The sequence below is a fragment of the Adiantum capillus-veneris genome, chromosome 12 (genome assembly GCF_014529385.1).
Source record: "Adiantum capillus-veneris isolate H3 chromosome 12, ASM1452938v2, whole genome shotgun sequence".
NCBI classification, from domain to species: Eukaryota; Viridiplantae; Streptophyta; class Polypodiopsida; order Polypodiales; family Pteridaceae; genus Adiantum; species Adiantum capillus-veneris.
In genome coordinates, this window is record NC_140942.1 from 53,454,243 (window position 1) to 53,466,897 (window position 12,655).

Sequence of the window (12,655 nt, forward strand, 5' to 3'; positions counted from 1 at the left end):
TGAGTGGGAAGTTTGATAGCCTGTTTCCTCTCATTCCATCAGTGTGTTCCCTGTCTCGGCCAGGTGGATTGTGTGAGCCGAGTGGTGCCCCATAGTGTGTGTGTGTGTATCATCCCAAGAGTGCATGTCAGGTGATTATAGAGGTGTTGTGCGTGTTTCCATCCCACTCACCTCGTCACTTACAATGAAACTATCTCTCCTCCACAAAAGGATCAATGGCAAGAGGCTATAGAAGTAGAGTACGATTCACTTATCTCTAATCTCTAAAGGTACATGGATACTAAGTGGACTACTTCCTGGTCATACAGTTATTAAATGTAAGTGGATGTGTAAGAAAAAAGTGAAAGTAGGTGGATCTTTTGACAGGTTCAAGGCACACTTAGTTGCAAAAGGTTATTGCCAAGTTACTGGTGTTTAGTATGAAGAGAACTTTTCACCAGTTGTTCCTATTACAAGTGTTCAAGTTTTATTAGCATTTTCTATTCAATTTGATTTATAAGCTCATCAAATGGATGTGCAAACTTCTTTCTTGAATGGTGATTTAAAATAGGATATTTATATCGAGCAACCAAAAGGGTTTGTTATTCCAGGTAAGGAATACCTTGTTGCTTAGCTTCATAAGGAACTATCTAGTCTCAAACAAGCTTCACGGGCCTGGTATACAAAATTCTAACTTTTTCTCACCTCTTTAGGATTTATCTCTTGCTCTTTAGATCCCAACTTATATATAAAGCACCAAGGTGATAGTTTTGTGATTTTTGCTCTTTATGTAGATGATACCATCCTTGTTTCCAATGATTTGAAATTTCTTCAGCAAGTGAAAAAGTTATTTTCTTCATCATTTGATATGGTGGATCTTGGAGAGCTTCACTCCTATCTTGGTATTCAGATTCAAAAGCAACCGTATAAAAGGTATTTTGTTCCTTCGACAGTCAAAGTTTATTGAAGATGCTATTCAAAAATTTGTTATGGAATCTGCAAATTTGGTTAATACACCGTGTCTTACAAGTTGTACGAAGAATACTTCTAAAAGTGGTGATCAACTTGTCACAAATCAACCTTATGCTAACTTGATCGCATGTCTCAGTTTGTTGGCATGAACACTCACCCTAATATTTTGTTTGTTGCTAATTGTCTTAGATATGTATTATGCATCCTTCTCTTAAGCATTGGTCTACAACAAAGCGTGTATTGAAATACTTAAAAGACATCACATATTTTGGTTTGGTCTATCAACAACAATTGACATCAAATTCTGTGTAATTTGTCTCATTTTTGGGTTACATAGATGTAAATTGGGCAAGCTCACAATTATCTATGCGATCTACTAATGGAAATTGCTTTTTTTTTTATAAATGGTTGTCTTGTTTCTTGGACTAGTAAGAAACAACATTGTGTTGTAGTTTCTACGACTGAGTCTGGTTATCTTACTACATTACTTGCAACTCGTAGCTGATTTGGCTTTGACAAATGCTGGTTGATATTGATCATTCTCGTCTTTCTAGCACACCCTTGCGGTGTGATAACCGGAGTGCTATTAGTCTTGCAAAAGACTAGTTCAACATAACATTCTTGAAATGATAATCTAGTTGAACTCTCACTCTCTCTTTCTCTACATCACAACATAAACTACCTATCCTATCTGTGGTTAACTGATAATATTGAGGTGTGTTTCCCAACCGTTTACAGATAGTACTTCAAAATGATTGGTAAACAAGGATCACAATTTCTTGCATTATTATTATCACATTTTATTATGGTCCAAATATGTTAGCATGGTTTTCATGTGGAAATTATTTAGTTCTTTCCTTGTACGCCGTGAGCATAACATTAACCATAAGCATTGGCAAGTATGGGTATGGAGATGCAGCTTAGTATATCCTTTAGCACAAGATTAACACTTGTAAGTTTCCTATCCTCTCTGGATAAATGACAGTACTGAGGTGTGTTTTTTGCACATCTAAGAGAAGTTTCCTTTGCTGGAATGTGGCTCATAGCCATGTATACTGAGAAATTTAGAGCCGTTGAATGTACATTGTATGCCCTCGGGGATTTGTTTGTATCGACGTCCATTAATGAAACACATGTAGACATGTTGCCAAGATTTTCCAAGTTCATATGCTAATAGCATATTCCAAGTTGACATGCAATGTGACCTAAACTAAAGACTTGCTTTGTATAAGTGTATCAAAAACATGAGCATAATGCATCTTGAGTTCTTATGGCTAATGGGTGCTCCTAGTGACACACAAATACCAAAAACAAAAAAGAATCAACCTTGTCGAGTTTTCATAAGGAATTCACCTTGCCGAAGCTTAGATCTTATTATCTCATTGTGAGATTGCTCAATATTGTGATAGTAAATAGCTTAGAAAACATAGCTATCACACTTCCCTCAATGCCAAACTCTACTTGACCAAAGAAATATTTGCTTGTCAAATTGGCATTGTAGAAAATCCTGTAAAATGGAATATAAGGTGAAAATTGAAACTTATATTTAAGGTACTGACCAATTTTTGTAACCACCGCTTCTAGTATCAAAAGTTTGAGCATCCTGTGGCATGATTGTGCGTTCAATGTACTTTTGGTACTAGTTTTCATGCTCTCTAGCAATTTGTAATTGATTTGGAGTGATTATTCATTTAATGAATGAGCATAGATATGTAGCCTCACTCCTAGAAGCCTTGCTTTACCTTAAATAATTCAAGAAATTACTGTGCTCATAGCTTTGTGTTGCATTCATGAATATTCATCATATAGTTATAGTAGTCAAGCCCTCTTGGCTTGTGTCGTACTGACATCCACACTCAAGCACGTTGCACAGTCTCCCCTCTTGTAGGATTTGATGCAAGGTGCCTAAAATTGAAGCCTTGTAAGTGTGTCAAAAGAATAAACAGGATGGAACCAATATGCTCATAGCCAACAAAAATTCTTGCCAACTAGAGAATATTCTTTGTAAGCCATTCACAACCCTGCTATTATAAATTCAAGCCGTGCTTGCTTATGTAGAGTTGCTGCGATCATTACATGAGAACATAGTAATGGATCGACAGCCTTGCTATAACTTAACACAATTTGTGCTTGGAAAATTCCAACAATCCCCTTGGGCAACAATCATTGCACAAGTTAGAATTCACAAACCCAAAAAATGCAAATGATTGCTTAACCAATACATAGTTGAAGCGGAAACTTAAACATGAGTACCTGGAGTCTTGTTGGATGTAATATTAAGGTGCACATTACACGGAAGAATCCTCAATAGATACCCACTTCCATTACGAATCCTTGAGTGCTCTATCTATGGATAGCCATGCAAGTAGATGGGAAGAATTTTCCCTGATTGCGTCCTATTACCATCTTTGGAGAATATAAGTGATACCAAAATCCCTTTGTTTTTTCTCTCATGACTATTCAAATAAGGATGTACTCTTCATGTTTCCTTTCTTGTGACATAATTTTGTCAATTACTTCTCTCATTGGCAATTGACAAGCCTTGCCCGACTCGCCTATGCACCTTGCACAGATGGGTTCACTGTTACTTGTTCCATTCACGGTTCCCAATCAACCTAGGCCCCTTGGACACACTCTTGGGAGCCCTCGTGGTGGGATGGGGCTCTTGGGTGACCCCTTGGTACCCTAGGGCTCCCAAATTTCATTCATAATAAAAAAACGAATAATGGGAATCCTGCTCAGCAGCGATGGCGGGCCGCCTGTTTGCGTAGAGGAAGAGAGAGAGAGAGAGAGAGAGAGAGAGAGAGAGAGAGAGAGAGAGAGAGAGAGAGAGAGAGAGAGAGAGAGAGAGAGAGAGAGAGAGAGAGAGAGAGAGAGAGAGAGAGAGAGAGAGAGAGAGAGAGAGAGAGAGAGAGAGAGAGAGAGAGAGAGAGAGAGAGAGAGCCCTCACTACAAGCCGAACACGGGTACACCCTTGTGTCAAAGCTTCCTCCTCTTTGCAATGCAAATACTTTGAGGTAATCTCTAATTTGTTTTGTGCAGATCCACCAGCGCCTCTTATCCACATAAGCGGCCACTCTCGCGGCTCTCAACCCCAAGATGCGTTTGAGGAAGCCATGCTTCCCATGACCTTCACTATCAGCCTTGTCCTTGGTTGTCTCCTCTTTGCATGATCCATGCATGCTTTGCATGAGCACAAGCATGGTGCCTTCACGACCCTCTTTCCCCTTGGACGAGCGAGCGAACAAGAGAGAGAGAGAGAGAGAGAGAGAGAGAGAGAGAGAGAGAGAGAGAGAGAGAGAGAGAGAGAGAGAGAGAGAGAGAGAGAGAGAGAGAGAGAGAGAGAGAGAGAGAGAGAGAGAGAGAGAGAGAGAGAGAGAGAGAGAATGAAAAGGATATCAAGAGTTCTTTCCCTCCTCCATGGCTACTCTCTCCTGAGCTTTGATACCAATGCAAGACCTAAAGGTGGATTGGCATAGTGATCTCCTCCCAACCTCGCTACATATATCCCTTGCCTTTGATAGTAGGACCCATACCATATGCCCTTGCCCTTGGCTCCTAGCTGTACTGAGTTGTTCAGACCCATTTGGCCTTTGGCATGACAGTAGAGTCATGATATTTTGTGCAATACCAATGTTATGAAGATGCATGTTGTGGTCAGTAACATGGGGCTTTAGTTTACCATAACAAGGGTAATCTCTTTCTGATTGCCAAGAGAAGATTAGTGCATACAGGTTTGAGATGATCAAGTCATGGTAGGTACTAAATTTTAAAGGTTCATGAAGAAAGTAGAAGAGATAAAGAAGAATGATATATTTTTTAGAAATCAAATACCTATTTGACAAGGCTAGAAATACAGATTTTTCTCTTGAGAGCGAATGAGATTCCCAACTCACAAACAAGGAGAAATTTTGATCAATGTCCTCAGAATCAAACCCAAGGGATCTTTACTATACATGCGGATTGGATTCACCAGGAAAACAATCTCCAAACAATCAATCATTGAAGGTTGTGAAATTAATGAATAGAAAGGCCATAAGGTCTTTTTTTGAGTGGTGCAATAGACTAAGGTCGTCAATGACAATGGGGTAGTGCCTTTTGCCAACAAGCAACCATAGATCATTGTCACCACACACACTGGCAATGGCAATCTACAATAATGGAACCGCTACCCTTGCATGCCATAGCGGACACCGTCAACGCCCTTGCAACCCCACAACAAGAGCGGCAATGATTTTGTACCTACGATGCACGATAACTAATTTGGGCTAAGATGAGAGTGATGGAAGGTGTGGGCCATACTCCTAATGACTAATCTACAGACAAAGGACATTAGACAGTTAGAGCATGATGCTACTTATCATTGTTTCTTGCACGGAGAAGGGTGAAGCATGTAGACGCAAACAAAGACGATTCTTTCTTTGAAATGATGTGTTTGTTACAAAGTGCTCTCTCCCTTTTGGATTGAGAGGTTATGCCTTTTTGGGCTCATTTTCTGTTTTCATTTAAATTTTACATTAGAATTAAAACAATTATTTGTTTATCGCCAACACCCCTCCATAAACAGATAATTGGTCATTCTGGAAACTCCATTCCTAGAGATTGTGCGCACTTAGAATGTTGTGATGCACTAAGGCTTTTGGTAAAGATGTTGATAGCCGTTTTTCGGCTCTCATAAAATAATTTTAAGAAGCCACTTCACCCCACAAAAACACCCTAGCGCAATGACTAGGCTCGCTTTTTCATTGTAAATAGTGTGCGTGTGTTTAGGGTTTTTATCACATTTTTTTATTAAATCATTGAGCGAGTCATTGGGCTAGTGCACAAAAAAATAAATTTATAATATTACGGTCCTCTTTATATGTAAATAATTTCTATCAAATAAAGGACCTAAGTATAAAAGTTTTTTTTTTCGAATTTTTTGTATTTATATAAATATATATTCCTAGGTGTGCGTTATCAGGCCTATGTATCATTAGAAAATTTCGGAGGTCATTTGGAGGGCCTTGTAAGAAATTGTATTTCTCTCTCTAGAAACTTTTTTTAAAATGCACTTGCACCTTGTGAGTAGGTCCAAAAGGACAACCAGACACTCTGAAAAGTAGATTTATATTCCCAATCGTCCTTGAAAACGGTCACTTTTTTATTTAATGTGAGCGTCTTTTTCAGGAGGCAGGTGCAGCGCATTCAATGCAGCTTACGTCATCACTGAAAGTTGAAAAGTCACAAACTGTAAAATAGTGATAGATTTTGAGGATTTTGACACCACCAATGCATCCGGAACGCCAAAATACCTTAAAAACGAATGTCTACTTGTCTCATTGCGACATCCGGAGAGGCAAAAAATGTCAAAAAACCCCCAAAAATGGGCTTTTTACTAAAGGCGCGCGAGGAGGCATTCTAAAATTTTAGAATGCCCCTCTGCGCGCTGTTAGTACAAAGCCCATTTTTGGGGGTTTTTGGACACTTATCTTTCCAAAAAGCCCCTTTTTAGAGGTTTTTGGACATTTTCCTCTCAAAAATCTCCCTAAAAAAAAGAAAAAAGGGCCTTTTTACTAACGGCGCGCGAGGAGGCATTCCAAAATTTTGGAATGCCCCCTCGCGCGCCGTTAGTACAAAGCTTTTTTTAGTGATTTTTGGACACTTATCTTTCCAAAAAGCCCCTTTTTAGAGGTTTTTGGACATTTTCCTCTCAAAAAGATCCCTAAAAAGAGGGAAAAAGGGCCTTTTTACTAACGGCGCGCGAGGAGGCATTCCAAAATTTTGAAATGCCCCCTCGCGCGACGTTAGTAAAATGTTCTTTTAGGGGTGTTTGACATTTTTGGCCTCTTTGGATGTCTAAGCGAGGCAATTGGACATTCATTTCTAAGAGATATGTGTGTTCCGGACGCATTGGCAGTATCAAAAGTTTCAAAATCTTCCACCACTTGATAGTTTTGTGACTTTTTGAGTTCTAGTGATGACGTATCCCGTATCAAATGCACCGCATCTACCTTCTGAAAAAGGTGCTCGCATTAAATAAAAGAGAGTGCTCGTCTTCAAGGACCACTAGATTATTAAATGAGGAGAGCGACACCTTTTATATTTTTGTTAATATCAGTCTATTTTTCTACGTAACGTAGGCTCTTCTCTCATTGGAGGAGCTTATTTTCCTCTCTCTACCAAAAGGCCCTCCAAAAGACCTCCGAAATCTCCTAATGGCTAGCTTCCATCGCGTGTCATTCCTTATACATATTTTACTATCATTCTATCCCTTAAGCTCAACTCACACAAGCCTTGAAAAACCTTTATGTGACTTCATTGTAAAAAATCACCAATAACCTTATCGGCTCCGTTATATTTTTTTCCATCTCTCCCAGTTAAATATTCACAAGTACATATATTTTATCTTCAAATAAATTCCATGAATTACTCAAAGTAGGGAATAACTAAGGGTACCTTCCCTCATGATTTTCCTCCTTTTATTTTATATATGTTTTGCCACCATGCATCCCATGTGTCCATTTTTCATGACTAGCTAGCCTATCTTCTTACCCCACAAGTATATATTATATTTGATACTATCCTATACCATACATGTGTGCAAGCTCCTTGGCAATATCAGGTCATGGTTGATGTATGGGGGGCTCACTTGGAAGACTACAAAGGAAAAAGAATCAAATAGTGGCCCACTATTTGCTTTATTAGGTGCTGCAGGGACAGCTTTTTGCTTGAATTTTGGCACCTTCTTATGATCCGAATTTGAGTATACTTCCAAAAAACAAAACGTAGCTCGTGAGCTGAAGTATTTTATATAATTTTTTCAAAAATTTTGAAGTCAAGGACGATTTTACATGAAATTTATGGCCGACTTCAAAACTGCCACCTCATACACCCAAAAAATCTTCCTATTTCTCTCACCCTTCCACACACCTACTCACTCTTACACACTCCTCCCTCTCCTTCCCACTCCCAGACCTACAACTCCCATGTATTGATTCACCCTCTTCACCATTGCCACTTCTCTCACACCTCCATAGCCTTCATCCTCCATTTCTACACCCCTAGGTGCTCCCCTTTCTCTCTACATATATGTCCATATTACCATACTCTCGTCAGCTTTGTAAAGAAATTCAAAAAATCAACAAAAATCCAAGGTTAACCTCTGCAAATAAAGGCTTTTATCATGAATTTTCCAAGGTTTGAGGATAACATAGCTTCATCGACACGCGCTACTTCGCCATGCTGACCGCTTCTTCTACCGATGCTGTAAAGAGGTGAATGTCAACTTCTCCAAGCTTCAACCTTGCTTTACAAGCCTATCCCTTCTCTAAATTTTCTCATCATATCTCACCATTTGGTGAATGATTTTGTAAATATTTTGTAGTGATAATTACTAACTACTAACCACTAACTTTGTTGTAAAATGCACCCTCTACTAGAGTAGGCACTCCCAAATTATTGACTCAATCCTCTCTCCTTTCATCCTCAATAATTCTCTTCCCTTGAGCCCACATCCATGTGACTCAAAGGATAAGAGAGACCCACCCTCATTTAAAAAAATAAAATATGCATAATCTTTGATTTCTTCAAATAAACTTGTTTAGGTCTAATCCTAATCGGGGCTTCTAAAACCTATAAATAGAGCCCTTCTCTCCCTTGTAAATTATCACATGATCACACTACACCACACCATTCTCAACACATAACACACCACTCTCCAAGCCTAGTTGTGTAGAGTGTGTGCATTGTGAGTGCTCTATTCCATCACTACACATAGGTGCATGGAGAAGCTTGAAGTTAGTTATGCTATCTAGAGGAGTGGAGTGATACCATACTCTGCATCACACTTGTAGCCTACTCTTGTCCATAAATAAGATTCATAGTTTTGGGTGTAATTGTATGCTGCAACTACGACTCTTCTCTCCAAATTGACTTGATAAGTTGGCTCATCAGGTGGTTGAAGGTATATTGTCCTTGAAGTTTGTTGTGCTATTTCATGCTTGATGGTTTGAGGGCTTGTTGAATTGTTTGCCTAAAAAGTCAATTGTAAGAGGGTGCTCGGTGAGAGGGCTCCCGTGACCCTAAGACAATTTGTGTATTGGCAACAAGGTCAAGTTTTGTGTTGTCTCTCTATTTCTCATCAAGCTTTGTGTGCATCTAGTCTTTAAGGATAAGACTGAGTTGCTCAACTTCATTTGTGCTCTTTACCTTTCTTTGGCATGGTGAATGTTTGTGTTTGGTGTGTGTGGCTATCTTGCATTCCCCTACCTTTGTGTGTTTGATTACAAGGAGATATCACGTGTGTCCTAGTTCGCATCTACAACTAGGTGGTGCCCCTTTTCTTGTATTGGTTTCTGGGTGTGGGTTGTTGTTATCTTTGATTGTGCTTTCCCCAGCCCCAATTGAGCAGCATGGGAGCCTCGAAGGGTGTTTAGAGGCCGCTCTTCTTGCTGCCCGCCCCGGACCGCCTTAATGTCAGCAACATTCGCTTTAGATGGTTTGTATTGTAGAATAACTTTCTTGGCTTCAACCTGCTCCCTAACAAAATGGCATGCAATATCAACATGTTTAAGCTTGTCATATTCTCTAGCCTTTCTAGATGAATCTATTGCTAACATAAAATTTGACTATAAAATAGTAGGAACATTCACAAGAAAACCAAGCTCAATGAGAAATTTCTCAATCCAAAAGGCTTCTTTTGTCGCTTTTGAAGCAACCTTATATTCAGTTTCGATGCTTGAAAGAGAGATTGTCTTTTTCCTGTTTATTTTTCATGTCTTATAAGTGGTAGTGGTGTTTAGCAATGCTTATGCATATTAGTATGGAACTTCTTTACATTGCCTTCCAAAAACTTTGTTTGAGTGAGATGCATAGTGTATGTTGGGCAACGTCTAAGTACTCCTAACTTGCATTGTACGTTATACGGAGTACATATAATACGCTTTACACGGGTGTATTATACGATGCCTACCTTTATTCAACCGTATTATATGGTGCCACATCAACAAAAAGACTGTATCATATCTTCTCTTAGAATTTTGATCGAAATATTAATTCGATCAAAATATGGTCATTTATAAACCGTGAAAACGGATTGTTTTCTTGATTCTATTGATGTCTCTTTCCCCTTATCTCATCTATAGGTGAGCTCTACAAAAAAAAAAAAAAACCATTTGAAATTTAGTTATATATTCTTTTCCGTAAGAAGTTAGAGAGTATGATAAAAAGTTAAATTAGTTAAATGTAGCTTTTTTAGGCTATGGAGTTTTAAGTCTAAAATTTATCTGCTCTGTGTGAAGTACATCTTACACTAGGAGGTAAATTAAGTAAAGTGGTTAGTGATTACTTGCCTTGTGTAGAGAAAAATCACACTTGAAAGTGATTTAAGATAGTTAAAGTTAGCAGTTATTTGCTTTGTGCTAAACTATGTTCACACTTAGAAGTAACTTAAGCTAGATAGTTAAAGTTAGGAGTTGCTTGTTGTGTGTTGAACTATGTTCACATGTGGAGCTAACTTAGGTTAGATTTATCTAATGATTGTCCATCATGTGTAGAGTAATACACACATTGCAGACAATTTTGGCAAAGCGAGCACATCTATGACTAGGGATGTGGAGATGACACTCGAGAATGATCAAAACCCTCCCTCGACCCTGCTTATAATCAAGAAGGGTGTCATTCATCCTTTGCTGGGGCTTGTAGCTCTAATCCTACCATAAGCTCTGCTAACATAATCCGAAGTGAAGCATCATGGACTCGATGAGAATCTGTACCAAGTGGTTCTACTTTGCATCAAGCATTTGATAAACAATGGATGCTTGAACTCCGTCTTAAGTGGACGCAAGCATTTTTTTCACGTGGAATTTCTTTTAATGTCATTCCAAATCCTATCCGATTCAAAGATTCTTTAATGAGCACAATGAAGAAGGGTTTTGTGGTACCTGATTATAATAAGGTGCATACATAATATTTAGAAAAAGTGAAAGCTACATCAGAGAATATTTTAAAGTGCACAACTCTTGATTATGTGCCACAGTATGGATGCAAATTTTTTCTAGATGGTTGGACAAATTATCAAAAGAAACCATTGATTAATGTGATGTTGATTTGTCCAAGAGGATCCATCTTTCTTGAAGCGATCGACACATCCCTGAAAGAGAAAACTAGTGGATATCTTGCTGGTGTATATGAGCATTCGATCAGAAGAGCAAGGGGACCTAAAAATGTGATAGCCATTGTCACAGATAATGCATCTAAATACAAAGCAGCTGGAAAAGAAATCAAAGAAAAGCATCCAGAGATTACATGGGTTCCATGTGCTGCCCACACTTTGAATTTGTTCTTAAAGGACTTTGGAAAAGTTCCTTTCATTAAGCATCTCTTTTAGATGCAAACCACTTGGTGAAGTTTATAAGAGAGAATTCATTTTCTTACGCTCTATTTAGAACAAAGTCCCCAGCAAAAAATTTATAGATTTCTTGTGTGACCAGTTTTGCGACAGCGTATTATGTTCTCACTACACTACAACGAGTTAAAGCAGCCCTTGTTGAAATAGTGATAGATAGAAGATGGGACATTTGGCTTGATAAATATCCCAAGTATGGACCTGTTGCTTCCAAAATGCTATCAGCTTGTAAACTCTCTTGTTTTTTGAGAAATGTAGACAAAATTATTACTCTCATAGAACCCTTCACTCATTTGATATGATTAGTGGACAAAGAAGCCTCTATGTTTGGACGGGTTTATTGGTACATGCAAGAAGCCTCTTGCAAGTTAAAAGACTATACATCTTATGCAGGAAAAAAGAAAGCCATGATGATATCGTTTATCAAAAGACGATGGGAGTAGCTGCATACTCCTTTACATGGAGAAAGGTTTGTCTTATATCCCAAGTTCCAGATGCATGATCCATCTTCAAACAATGAAGTGATCAGTGATTTCAAGAAACTGTGTGCCCAAGTATTAGGCAATGTGGATGGACATGTGGCATACACACAGAAGATGGCCTATACTAGCAGAGAAGAAATGTTTGGGGATCCTTGGCATATAGATGCTACCAAGCCGATGATCGCATTAGTTTTGTGGAAAGAAGATGGTGGATAAAAAGTGAAAGTTCAACATGTGGTTGTGAGAGTATTGTCTGTTGCTGCCTCAAGTGGTAGCTGTGAAAGAAATTGGTCTTCATTTACTTTTATGCATATCAAAATAGAAATCAATTAAGTCCTAAACGAGTTGTGGACTTGGTGTATCTATTTTGTATATGCGACTTATGCATAAGCCATCAAAGTTAGTCACACATGCCACTGAAGAAAGCTTCAAATGCTTTCAAACACACGAAGAAACTAAAAATGAGCTAAACTTCAATGATCAAATGGAATGGAACCTGGAAGATATTGAGCCAGAATGTTCAGATGTTGAAGAAATTGATGACATGTGCTTGTGATTGAGGGAATGGATGAGCTATAAATTTTGTACTATATTCTCGATTAATTTTGTAATGCCAAAGCCGTGTAGATCTTAGCTTCACAATCTCTCTCTCTCTCTCTCTCTCTCTCTCTCTCTCTCTCTCTCTCTCTCTCTCTCTCTCTCCCTCTCATTGTCTCTCTTTCTCTCCATCTTCTTTCTATCATTGTCAGAAAGAGGGAGGGAGAGAGAGTAAAACTTACACAATTGCAACAACATCCGACATCTTCGTTTGTTCCAACAAATAGAGATTTACCTA